Source organism: Ailuropoda melanoleuca, unplaced genomic scaffold (genome assembly GCF_002007445.2).
Source record: "Ailuropoda melanoleuca isolate Jingjing unplaced genomic scaffold, ASM200744v2 unplaced-scaffold5716, whole genome shotgun sequence".
Taxonomy (NCBI): Eukaryota; Metazoa; Chordata; class Mammalia; order Carnivora; family Ursidae; genus Ailuropoda; species Ailuropoda melanoleuca.
The window spans coordinates 1-11,474 of NW_023230681.1; the positions used below are offsets into that span (position 1 = coordinate 1).

At 36.0% G+C, this 11,474-nt stretch overlaps 1 long non-coding RNA gene across 1 annotated transcript; it reads left to right on the forward strand.

Moving 5' to 3' along the window:
- Window positions 1-49: 49 nt before the first annotated feature.
- LOC117799783 lies at window positions 50-11,461 on the forward strand. Its single transcript, XR_004623005.1, has 3 exons — window positions 50-1,910; window positions 3,874-3,960; window positions 6,524-11,461. It is a non-coding gene; the product is annotated as an uncharacterized LOC117799783 (long non-coding RNA).
- Window positions 11,462-11,474: the final 13 nt, after the last annotated feature.

An 11,474-nucleotide genomic window follows, 5' to 3' on the forward strand; every position in this document is an offset into this window, starting at 1 on the left:
CTCTCTCGCTGGCTGTCTCTGTCTCTGTCAAATAAATAAATAAAATCTTTAAAAAAAAAAAAAAAAGAAGTAAATGTGTTAAAAACATGGGTTTGTGAAACTACTGTTAGTTCCATTTAGGTATGGAAATTCAAAAACAAAATAGCTAATTTTCCTGCCATATCTTTTTTTATACCCCACAAACTGACAGCCAGATAGCCCCAAATTCATATGTAAATAAAGCTTCCAAAAGGTCAACAATACACTATTTTGAAAAATATTTCAGGTCTTCAAATCCTGAAATATTTCAGGATCTTTCAAACAGATAACCTTGCTAAAAATACATCTTTAGTGAATAGATATACTGCTGAATAGAAGGGGATTTATTGCTGCACATTATATAGAATATTTCAAATAATAACATCCACTTATCTTTGTCAACAAATAGGGGTGTCAACTGGAATTCATTCAACAAATTACTTGTTGAGCCTGGTGCCAGGTACTATTTCCAGGATGGTATCAGCCTTATTCTCTACGGGACATAATAATAGGGTTTGCAGTAGCCTCAAGCCAAGAATAATTAGCAAAAATAGTGAACTTCTTCTTTTGGCAAGGAAGTTTTTGATACAATACTCTAATAATAATAATAATAATATAATAATTTTGAATGTAATTTTTAAGTAATCTCTGTGAGAATACTCTTACGTGATTGTTAACATTTAGGTAACATCTGTGTTCAAGATTGATTTTATGTAACATAAAAAGCTTTCATTCACAAGTTTTTAAAATTATATGATCATTTTACTTCTATTGAACATATTTTCAATTTTTGAAAAATACCCCTATAAAAGAGTATCCTGTGACAGTGACAGTATTAGATTTAGTTTCTTCTTTTATAAAATGAGAATAGCCATTTCCTCTAATTCTTATGAAGGCTAAATGAGATAATGTATGTAAAATGATTTAAGAATTGTGAAGTTTGATTTAAATACAAAGAATATTAATGTAATCAAATTGCCTCTATCCTCAGTAGGCAGCTTTTTCTTGTGACAGAGAGTATCTGTTGAAGGTTAAAGTGATGAAGGTGGCATGTTTTGCAGAGATGAACCTTATGGCATTGATGCCTTTAGGGATTTAAGTAGAATTATGGAAAAATAATAACTGCTTCCAGAGAGATGAAAGCTGCCTTGTGGGTCCCTCAGTCAGTGTCACAATATTTTTTTGGAGCTAGTTTGACTCTGGAGAGGTCAGCAAAGTAAACAGTTGCACTGAGGGGCCAGATCACTCAAGTGTGGGTTTCTCTAAATGATCACCTGCTCCTAGGCTGGAATTGGGGTTGTGGCCTTCCTACAGCTTGTTTCAAGGGAATAGGAAGGGCTCAGCACTGAGTCTATATTGTGTGTGATGCTGGGGTGGGAAGTGGAGTGTGGAACCGGAATGGATGGAAGTGTATTAGATTTTAAGAAAGTCTCTTTCAGCAGTTTTCTCTTTTACATATAAGTAATAATGAATATTTAGAACAAAAACAGTTTTGTGAAAAGGAAAAGGCCTATAATTTGAATTGTAATGCTGTTTGTTTTTATTGACATTATTTAAATCTGGAGGGTTTTCCTTTTAAGAAAAGGGAGGAGATGTCAAGGAGACAGAATTTTAGTCCTGCCCCCTCCCCCAAAAAACTACAGGTTCACTGTAGGAAAACAATTACAAATGGGTAATAAAATGCTTTCAGTTAGAAAAATTAGTTCTGCATTTGTGTATTCAGTAATAGAACTTGTTGAAATCTATATTAGAAGCAAGAAAGGAGTCGCCAAAGTAAAATTCTTTGTGTTGACATTAACATTTGTGTTTTCCCACAGTAACTTTTCAAACTTTGTTTTTGTTTAGCATTTAGAAGAAGAAAAACCGGATGGCCTTATCAATGAAGCTTCTAGGTATTCATATTAAAAGTATATATTGATTACTGGTTAATTGGAAAGGGAAAATTATTATGAAAACCAAAACCAAAGTGAGAAATAAAAAAACATAGTCAAGGAAAATTTATCTTTTTTCCCTGTAATTGAATCATTTCTGTTTATAATGGTCTGATAACTAAAATTTTATATAAAACTTTTATATATATCATAAAATGAGTGTTGGGCATAACAGTTCTTTGAGAGGCGCTTGGGAGCAGTGAACATTTTAAAACTTTTCTTGTTCTTACATGATTTCTTTGGGATTCAAGAGGATGATGAAGAAAAGAGTTGGTTCACTTAACTACCTTCTTCAGCAGTAATTCATTTGATTCACATATTCATTGTTACTCAGAACAAAAGAGGAGGAAATATGGAAATAGTTTTAATTGGCATTTAGAACATTTTTTTTGTTTAATACCTTTATGTTCCTAATTGGGTTGTCTTTAGACTTAGAAATACTTAAATCACTTTGCCTACTCTAAGCATATTCTTGCTAATGGGGGAAAAAGGCTTTGGGATAAATCATAGTTGCTAAGTCTTCTGCTGGGGTTAAGGGGGAGTCTCCCTGAGATTTGGCGTACCTACGGTATAGACTGCAAGCAAGCAGTTGGCTTCCTCTCATTTTGGACTATGGTGCTCTGTGGGGCTATAATCCTGCCTGAACATTGCATTGGGTATGTAGGTATGATTCAGATTAGACTGAACTTAAACATTTTTGAAAATTTTTCCTTAATAAAATATATTATTATAGAAAATGTTAATAGGCCAAATAGAAAATAGCTGTGTCATAGAAGCCACAATAAAGATGGGGCACCTGGGTGGCTCATTCAGCTGAGCGGCTTGATTTTGGCTCAGGTCACATTCTCTGGGTGTGAGATGGAGCCCAGCGGCAGGCTCTGCGCTCAGCGGGGAGTCTGCCCCCCTCTCTCTCTCTCTCTCTCACCTGTACCTCTGCCCCTTCCCCCGACTCATGCTCTCTCTCTCTCAAATAAATAAATCTTAAAAAAAAAATAATAATAAAGTTAAATGTAGAAGGCCTCCAATTTAAAGATAGTGACTGTTTATATTTTGAGATGTCCACATTAAATCTTTATTCATAGAACACTTACTTAAACAAAAATGGGATTATGACGTACATACTGTTGAAACTTGCTTTTTCAGTAAATTAAAGTTAATTTATTTTTGAGAATTTGGCTATGTCTTTTGAAATAATTGGCTACATCTTCAGGTAGCATAAAACTAGAATTAGGAATAAATAGCCTAGTGATTAAAATTTCCAGAAGAATTGAGGAAAATTTAAAGAATCCTCAGCTCTACTACTCCTGTTAATAGACAATAGGACTTCTATTTATAGTAAGCTATTTTGTTATCTGGCGTTCTGTCAATGGGACAGAATAGCATTAACTTGCATGTCTGTGTATCTGTTTTACAGAGATAATACATATTTGTAGTGATGAAGAAGATACTTTTTCACGATCCTGATGTATCTTCTGAAGTGTAGTTTTAAAAAAACTGTTCAGTGTTCATGTTAATTTGTTTTATTTCTTTAAAAATTCCATGTGATAACATGGAATATTTTAGTCAGTAGACTGTCCATATTTTTACTGTATTGAATATCTGAATTTTATGCATTTCTTTACAAAGAAAATTATGAGTTGAAAATGATCCTTGATTGAACTTTTGGAGGTTTATCTTTGTAGTTTCAGAGAAGCAACGAGAGCACTTGGTAAATATTTTTTGAATGAATATATGTGAAGTCTGAATTTATATAGTGATGGATGCAATTTATTTTTACTATTTGAAGAATGATAGATAGGAGTAAAATCAGTTACCGTATAGAGTACTATATAGTTCTTAAAGCTATTTGATCTGAAGAAAATGTTTCTATTTTTAATTTCTTAACATTTCTCTTTTGACATCTGTTCTTTGTTTGCTAATTTAGGCAAGTTGCTTTGGCAGACATCATCATCATTAATAAAACAGACTTGGTTTCAGAAGAGGATTTAAGCAAATTAAGAACAGCCATTAGGTATGAAGTTTTAAGTGTTAACTACCTACAGATCCAAAGTCTACTATACAAAATATTTTTCCTGTATTACCCTGTAGAAACTTAAGGCTCAAGTTTGACGTGCTTCAGGTACCATTCTGGAATCATTTATTGTTGATGCCTAATTGACTGCTGTGTAAATAGTAACACATAAAATCATTCCCCATTTCTTATGGAAGGTAGTGAGAATTCTTAGACTGATATTCAGGATCTTCGGACCCCATCCTCCTTTTCCTGTCTTCTCTTTGCCTCTTTCCCTACAGGAAGTTCTCTAACTTTACTCAGGACGACTTACTTTCCCATGGATGTGTTTTGCCAGATCCTTTCTTTACTCTTACGTGTTCTCACTCTGCCAATCCTTGAATTCCTTCCTTGTCTCTGTTTTTCTTTGCTTTCTTTTTTTTTCTTAAGCAATTTTATCCATTCTGTAGTGTTGTCCTGGCACCTCCTTTTCTCGCTCGCTCCTCTCTGAAATCTCCCCTGACTCAGGTGGTCTCCTTGCCCTGAACCCTCACTGACTTTGTCTTTCTTGACTGTCAATCAAACATGCCTGTCTCCCGGCTAGCTTTAATGTCTTCAGTGTCCATGGCCAAGGCTGGTCAACATAGGACAGTGTGAATGGTACTCAAATATATGCTAAATGATTCAACTGTCATTGGGACTTTTCGAATGAGATTAGAGTTCAGGGACTTTGAATTATTTTTTAAGACATAAATTAATAAATGCCATCTACAAAGAAACATTCAACAGCTTTTATTATTAGTCATCTTTAATGCGTGTAATCTGCTGACATCAGATTTTGATTCTGTCAGTACCAGTGCATATAGTATGTTATAAGTTGAATCAATAAAGGTCAGGCTCATGAGGAGATTGGCTGCAGTGATGAATGATTGAAGAAGAAAGAAATTCATATTTTTTGGCATATTTTGTTTTATTTTAATGTTAATATCCTTTGAGTCTTTACTATAGAAAACTGTAATACTGGCTCCTTTTGGAGGGCAGGTGGTAGTGCTGCATAGTGTTTAAGATGATGGACTTTGGAATCTGATTGGGTTCTACTCCTTGGTCTGTTTCTTGCTATGTTCTTTTTAGTTCTCCTCTCTAAAACAGGAAATAATACCTACTTCATTAAGTTTGGTTTAAGTGTTCATGAGACGGTGTAGGTGAACTATGCACAGGGCCTGACACATAGTAAGTGCTCTGTTAGCTACTATTATCATTATTAGAGTGTAGATTTTTTTTTTCCTGGTTTACATAGTAATTTCAAGCTACAATGAATAAAAATAGGAAAGAAATAGAAAAATGGTTGATATTTTTGAAAAGTCTAGAAAGATGAACGCAGTGAATGGAGATTACTTCTTTTACCCTTTTGACTCTGGTCTCCCAAATTTTATTTCTCTTTTCAAAATCTCTGCATCATTTTGATTGCTGGAAAGGAGAACATAAATCCACGTACCAAACATGTTTGGCGTGAAAGGAAGGATTATTGCTACTGGGCTTTTCTGTCCCCATGTTGACTTTTTCACCTGGGTCTCTAACAGCAGCAGTATTGACTGTTAGCCAGCTTGTTGCCAGCCTGCTCTATACAGCAATACCAGGAAAGAATTTGGACATAGTGCTTTGATAAATTACAGACCCTTTGAATTTTGACCTTCCATTGTACATCAGACTTGCAACTGACTGGGCATTAGATTTGGGGAGTTGGAAGAAGGTGAACATATCTGAGAAGTGGCCATCAGATTATACAGTATATTCAGCAGAAAAGATTAAGAACTTTGTGAAATGGTAGAGAGACTTGCCTTGGAATCATTGTAGATGGGAAACCTTACTCATGAGAATAAGCTTGAGCAAAAGGCACATATATTAAGCAAGTAACGCTGAAGGCAATGGAATTGGAGGTATAAAGGTAAATAGAGGAGGTATATAGTATGTTGGAAAGAATTTAACAAGTATTTTTGGTGCCATACAGAGGAAGTCCTGTTTCATTATCTTAGTATCAGAAAGGGAAGGACCAGCAGAGTGGGTAGAGATTCTAGTTAGGGAATGAAGAGGTTATTCTATGAAAGAACGTGGATGTGTGACTTACTGTTACTGTGAAAACTGAGGATGGGCTAGGGTCAAAGCCACTCACAACCAGGTTTTTATTTCTAGCCTGTGTATAGCACACAATGTGTGCTTGTGGGAAATTGAGTATCAGTAAAAATCTTGATTTATCTACTCATTTTGAGAACATTAGAATTACTGGCTGTTTATGAATCATTTTTTCTAAAGTGAAGGGTCTCTTTATAATTCACAAAGTAGCCCTTAGTTTGTCAGTTGTGCGGTAGATTTTTGCCTGTCGTGTTTTAATACCTACGTGGAATAAATGTGATTTATGGTTAGAAAAAAAATATGCTCTAAAAAATGTAAGTTTTGCTTTTCTGTTTTTTTCCTCCAGATATATTTGTATATGTTTATTTCCTGTTTTAGAAATAATATGCTTTATAATCTTTAAAAAGTTTAACATTCACTTTTTTACACTTCTTCATTTTTATGTTTATTTCAGATCAATAAATGGACTGGGAAAAATTTTAGAAACACAAAGATCAAGGTACTTTTAAAACCCACTACTAATATTGACAGTAAATAATTTTAGTTAATAATAATTATTAAGTAATTGATAAATATGCTCGATTCTATTATAAGAAAGATACATGTGCATTTTTTAAAAATGGGATCCCAAAATGTTTTGAATGTTCTTTATCAATTATTTTGGTATATTTGGTTAATATGTTTGCTTCTTCTTGTAGCTGAGACCACAGAGCCATGGCAAGACGGGTAACTGTGCTTTTGTTTCATGAGGAAGAAAACATAGGACTTTTTTGTCCACTCAGTAAAGTAACTAGTATAGAAAACTGTAAAAGTATATTATTAGGAATCTCAGCTTAGGTTGAGGTACTTAAATGGCATTCTAATATTTTCAAAAAACTTCTAGTATTTTGTATAGCTGCAAAAATAATCTGTCATGTAAAAATAGATGGAACCTTTAAGTTTCTAACACATCCTTTTTTACATTTTTATTTTCATTTCCTGTAGGTTCTTCTTTTTATTCTGTTCATACAGATGTGCATTACTTTATAAAAATAGACATATTCTTGAAACATCTGTGAAATGTATTTCCCTGGATTGAATTCTGTTTTCCAATGAATGCCATTATGATTTCAGAAAATTTCTTACAGGGATATGTTGTTAAGCTCCTTTTTTAGCAAGAATGGTTCAGCAGCTCGTAGACCCAGCAACTTGCAGCCAGCAGCTCTGAGGTTCACAGCTGGCGGTCTGGTGCCAACCCAGTCCTTAATTCAGAGATTCTTTGCTTGGAAGTGCAGCAGAGGTCTTAGCTGAGAGGCTTGTCTGCTACGGCAGAGATTAGAGGTGCTGACAGACTGCCCTGAGCGTGAGGCAGGGACGGTGGCAGCTGCCTGTGTGCATGTGAGCAGCTGGGGAAGGAATTTGGTATGTGTTCTCAGAAGCCAGTCATCTGCTGGCCGGGGTGGTGGAAGAATGCCCTTAGTGTAAGTCTTCTGCAAGCGTCACCAAATGCGCTCCCTGCATTTCAGATTCCGATGTAGAAAATCTCTAGTAATCTAACTCATACCAGAGCCATTCCTCAGTTATGGGTCTTCTTTCTATTACATTTTACCATTTTCTTTCTCCTTAAATTTTCTCTTCATTACAAAGTGACACACAGATGACCACATAAAGCTGAAATAAGTTTTTAAAAACCATATCCATAAAGAGCTGTGGTTCCGTTGTAATAGCATTTATTTGGTTCATATTTACAAACATCTCAGGTCAGTTTTTACAGGCCCCTGGATTTACCTTGCTTCGTTTTTCTTTCTGTTGGTTTTCATTTTAGACCGCTATGTCTTGCATAAAGGTTTTCTCTTGAAGAGATTGTTGTGTAACAATTTTGATGTTTATATGACATTTCTGACAGTTCTATTATATCGTAGAACAGTAAACATGCAGTGATTAAGAATGAGCAAATGGATAAAATCTCCTTTTTTCTTCTGTTTCTTCAGCGTCTTGTGTTTGCCATTGTATCTGAGAACCTAGGGACTTTCTGAAATAGTACTTCCTTGCTGTGAGGGCTGAAGCTGGATAAGGATCTGTTTCAGTGAAGATCAGACCTCCATGTAGAGTTCTTACATGATCATGAATCTTACATTAAACATTTCCCCCAGTTCCTTGAGGCATAGCAACTTGAGCTTTCTGGTTTAGAAACGAGAGATCTGGTTTTTAACAAAATGGTTGAAATCACTGATGGAAATTTTGTTTTACTGTGTTTTGTTTTGTTTTGTTTTTAAATTTTAATGCTTCAAGCATTTTTGGTTGACAAACACAGATGGTAGTAAAACTGATAATAGTAAGACTGCTGTAAGCATATGTAGAAAAGGCTTACCGTGAGTGTTTAAGTTGAGGAATAAGAATCACGTGTAACATTGTCTTATTGGTAAGATTTAAGTTCACTCTGAGGCAAATGGAAGTTCTAATAGGCCCCATCGACTTCAGAAGTAGGAGTGGGAGATTAGAAAAACAGCCATTCTTATTTCTTCCTGACTCCTTTTTAATCTTAGAGATTTCAGAGGCCCGAACAGAGGAAAACGAAAATGTAGTTGTTCAATAATAAGTTAATCAATTCAATAAACTATTTATTGGGCTTTCTATTAGTTGCTAGGTGTTTCTTGGCTTGTTGAGGATTTAAGCAATGGATAAGGCAAAAACTCTGCCTTTGTGGTAGGTGATGAGTCATTTGGGGGAGACAGAAGTAAACAAGCAGAACCCAATATATTAAATATCATTAGTATAACAGAAGTATTAATTGTGTAGGGTCCTATAAGAAAAAAGACATAGAGGAACAACTCAGCTCTTCCTTTTTTTTTTTTAATTTTATTTTTTCTATTATGTTCAATTAGCCAACTTGTAATACATCATTAGTTTTTGATGTAGTGTTGAACAATTCATTAGTTTTGTATAACGCCCAGTGCTCATCACCACATGTGCCCTCTTTAGTACCCATCTCAGCTCTTCTTGATGAAGATTCAGGCAATTTTGAGTGAGAAGGTGATTATTGACCTCTTGAAGAGTGAATAGGATTTTTCCAGATGAACAAGAGTAGCAGTGGCTTTTTTAAGGCATAGGAAGATTTTGTACTCCAGGGACCTGTGAGTATTTTAGAACAGCTAGAGCACATGGTGTGTGGCAGAGAGAAAAAGAGGTGTGACTGAAGAGGTGGAAAACTTTCCACAAAGAATCTTGAATGCCATGACATATCCTTTGGATTTTTTTTCTGGGCAGCAAAAAGTCAGTTAAAGTTTTTAAAAGTAGTATGAATCCTGGGGAGAAGGATTGAATATGGTGCAGTTCTGCACAGAAGAAAATACCAGAAGGAGGAGTAACTTCCGGGTGAGGTAGTGATAGCAGGTATTTGGTAAAAGGTGTTTAGTTGAGTTTTGTAGATACTGAATTTGAGGTGCCACTGGGGAAGGCCTTCAGAAATCTGGTTCTAGAGTTCAGGACTTAGCTATTGGATGGGTTTGACAATTTGTAGATCTGGGATTGGCTGGTGGCCCCTGTTTCGGAGACTCATTGAACTTCGGAAAGATGACTAATAGACACTAACCCGGGGTAGCAGCTGAACTCCCCTCCCTACCACATAGAAATTGATGGTACTTGTCTTTTTATTTTTATTTTTTTGTATTACTATTTTGGAAATATCTGATGTTTTTGTCTATAAGTTATGGAAATTAAATATATCTTATGCCGTGGAAATTAGTTTTCTAATTGGACAAGTGGAGTAATTTATTTTCCACGGTGGTACTAGATTTGGGGCAGGTCCTTGGTAACTCTAATCTGGAACCTTAGACTTCCTGTCTTACTCTCCATTGAGAATCTGGTGAGATACAGTGAGAGACTGGTACTGTTTTATTCTCTGTAGGGTTTTTTTTCCCCCCTCCCCTCCCAGCACTGCTGTAGTGCCTCCCGCCCCCAGTGGTCCCCGCAGCAGAGAGCCCCAGTCTGGTCCAGGTGGGAGACCAGAGCTCCTCCAGCCCTATTCCAGTCCCCTCCACACATGTACAGAGAAGAGAGGCATGCACCCCGGCACCCCTGACACGCCCAGCTGTGCTGCAGGAGCAAGGACAGCAGCTGGGTTGAGGCAGCCTCAGTGGGGCTCTGTTCTCTGTTGATTTTAACCTGTACAGATCTCGTGTTGTGTGTGTTTTGGATATATCAAAAGATTCTGGGTATCAAGCAAAATTATTTCTAAATGTGTGACATGGATTCTTAAGAACACTGTCAGAGTGAAACTGTTTATTTTAGAAACTTGTGTTTCAAAACTGACTTTTGGTATTCATACAGTGGGCCTCAATTTTGATATTCAGACGTTGGCAGGTGTACTTTTTAAACTAGCTGTTTCCTAAGGTATAGATGATAAACTTGGGGGAGGAGTTCATTCATTTGTCACGTATCAGTACAAATATTTACTCATCTGTCATAGTGACAATGGAAATATGTTTAGTGTTAAGGCTTTGATCTCTTATGTAAGATGATATTTAAAAATTTCTTTATGGAATATTTACTTCTTTGATGATTTTCCTGACTCTTTTCATCTAGAATGTCCAGAATTTGAGTGTTGTTATAGTTTATTAACCTGTAACTTTGGAGTATGACTCTTTTAGTAAGATGGGAATTTGTCTGCCTTGTGCGGGATAGGTACTCCTAATCAAACAGTGTTGTTGCCACAGGCTGAGTATTGGGCAGACTGTTGAGAATCAGCAAAGCTGGCAGAGCTGGTCACCCCTAAGTTAGAAGAGGTGGTTTGGCTTACATGTTGGCATGTTTTTAAAAATCTTGAATTTGACTAAATTTTGTTTTCCTTGTAAGAGAACTTACATGTTTGGCAAATTCCTGGAATCTAATTTTGAAATTCATACTGTTGTCATTTTCTTGAAACGTTCCTTCATCATAGCTTTGATTATAGAGAAATCACTGTCCTCTACTGTTTTACACGCTCATGTAAAAATTGGAGCTCATTCCCTAGTCTTTGTATATGTATTTAAACCAAAACGAATGCTGTCTGTGATATGATACTCTCTTCTGATTTGAATCACTGCTTTCCTAATAAGCCACAATTACCTCTAAAAAATTCCCATGGAAATAATATTTATTCAGATAGAGCATTAACTGGGATATTTCAGTCTATGCAGTCCCGGTCTGAAGGAAATAAGCCACATTCTTTGGATGTAGATTAGTGTTGTAGAGTGAACATCTATACATTAGTTGTTTGACTCCTCGTATTCTTAAAATACTACCTGTTACGTCACGGAAGCAGGGAAGTGAAGTAAAAGAAATACAGACGTGTTCTGGGTGGCTCAGTCGGTTAAGCGTCTGCCTTCAGCTCAGGGCATGATCCTGGGAGCCTGGGGTCAAGTCCTGGGTCGGGCTCCCAGCTCAGG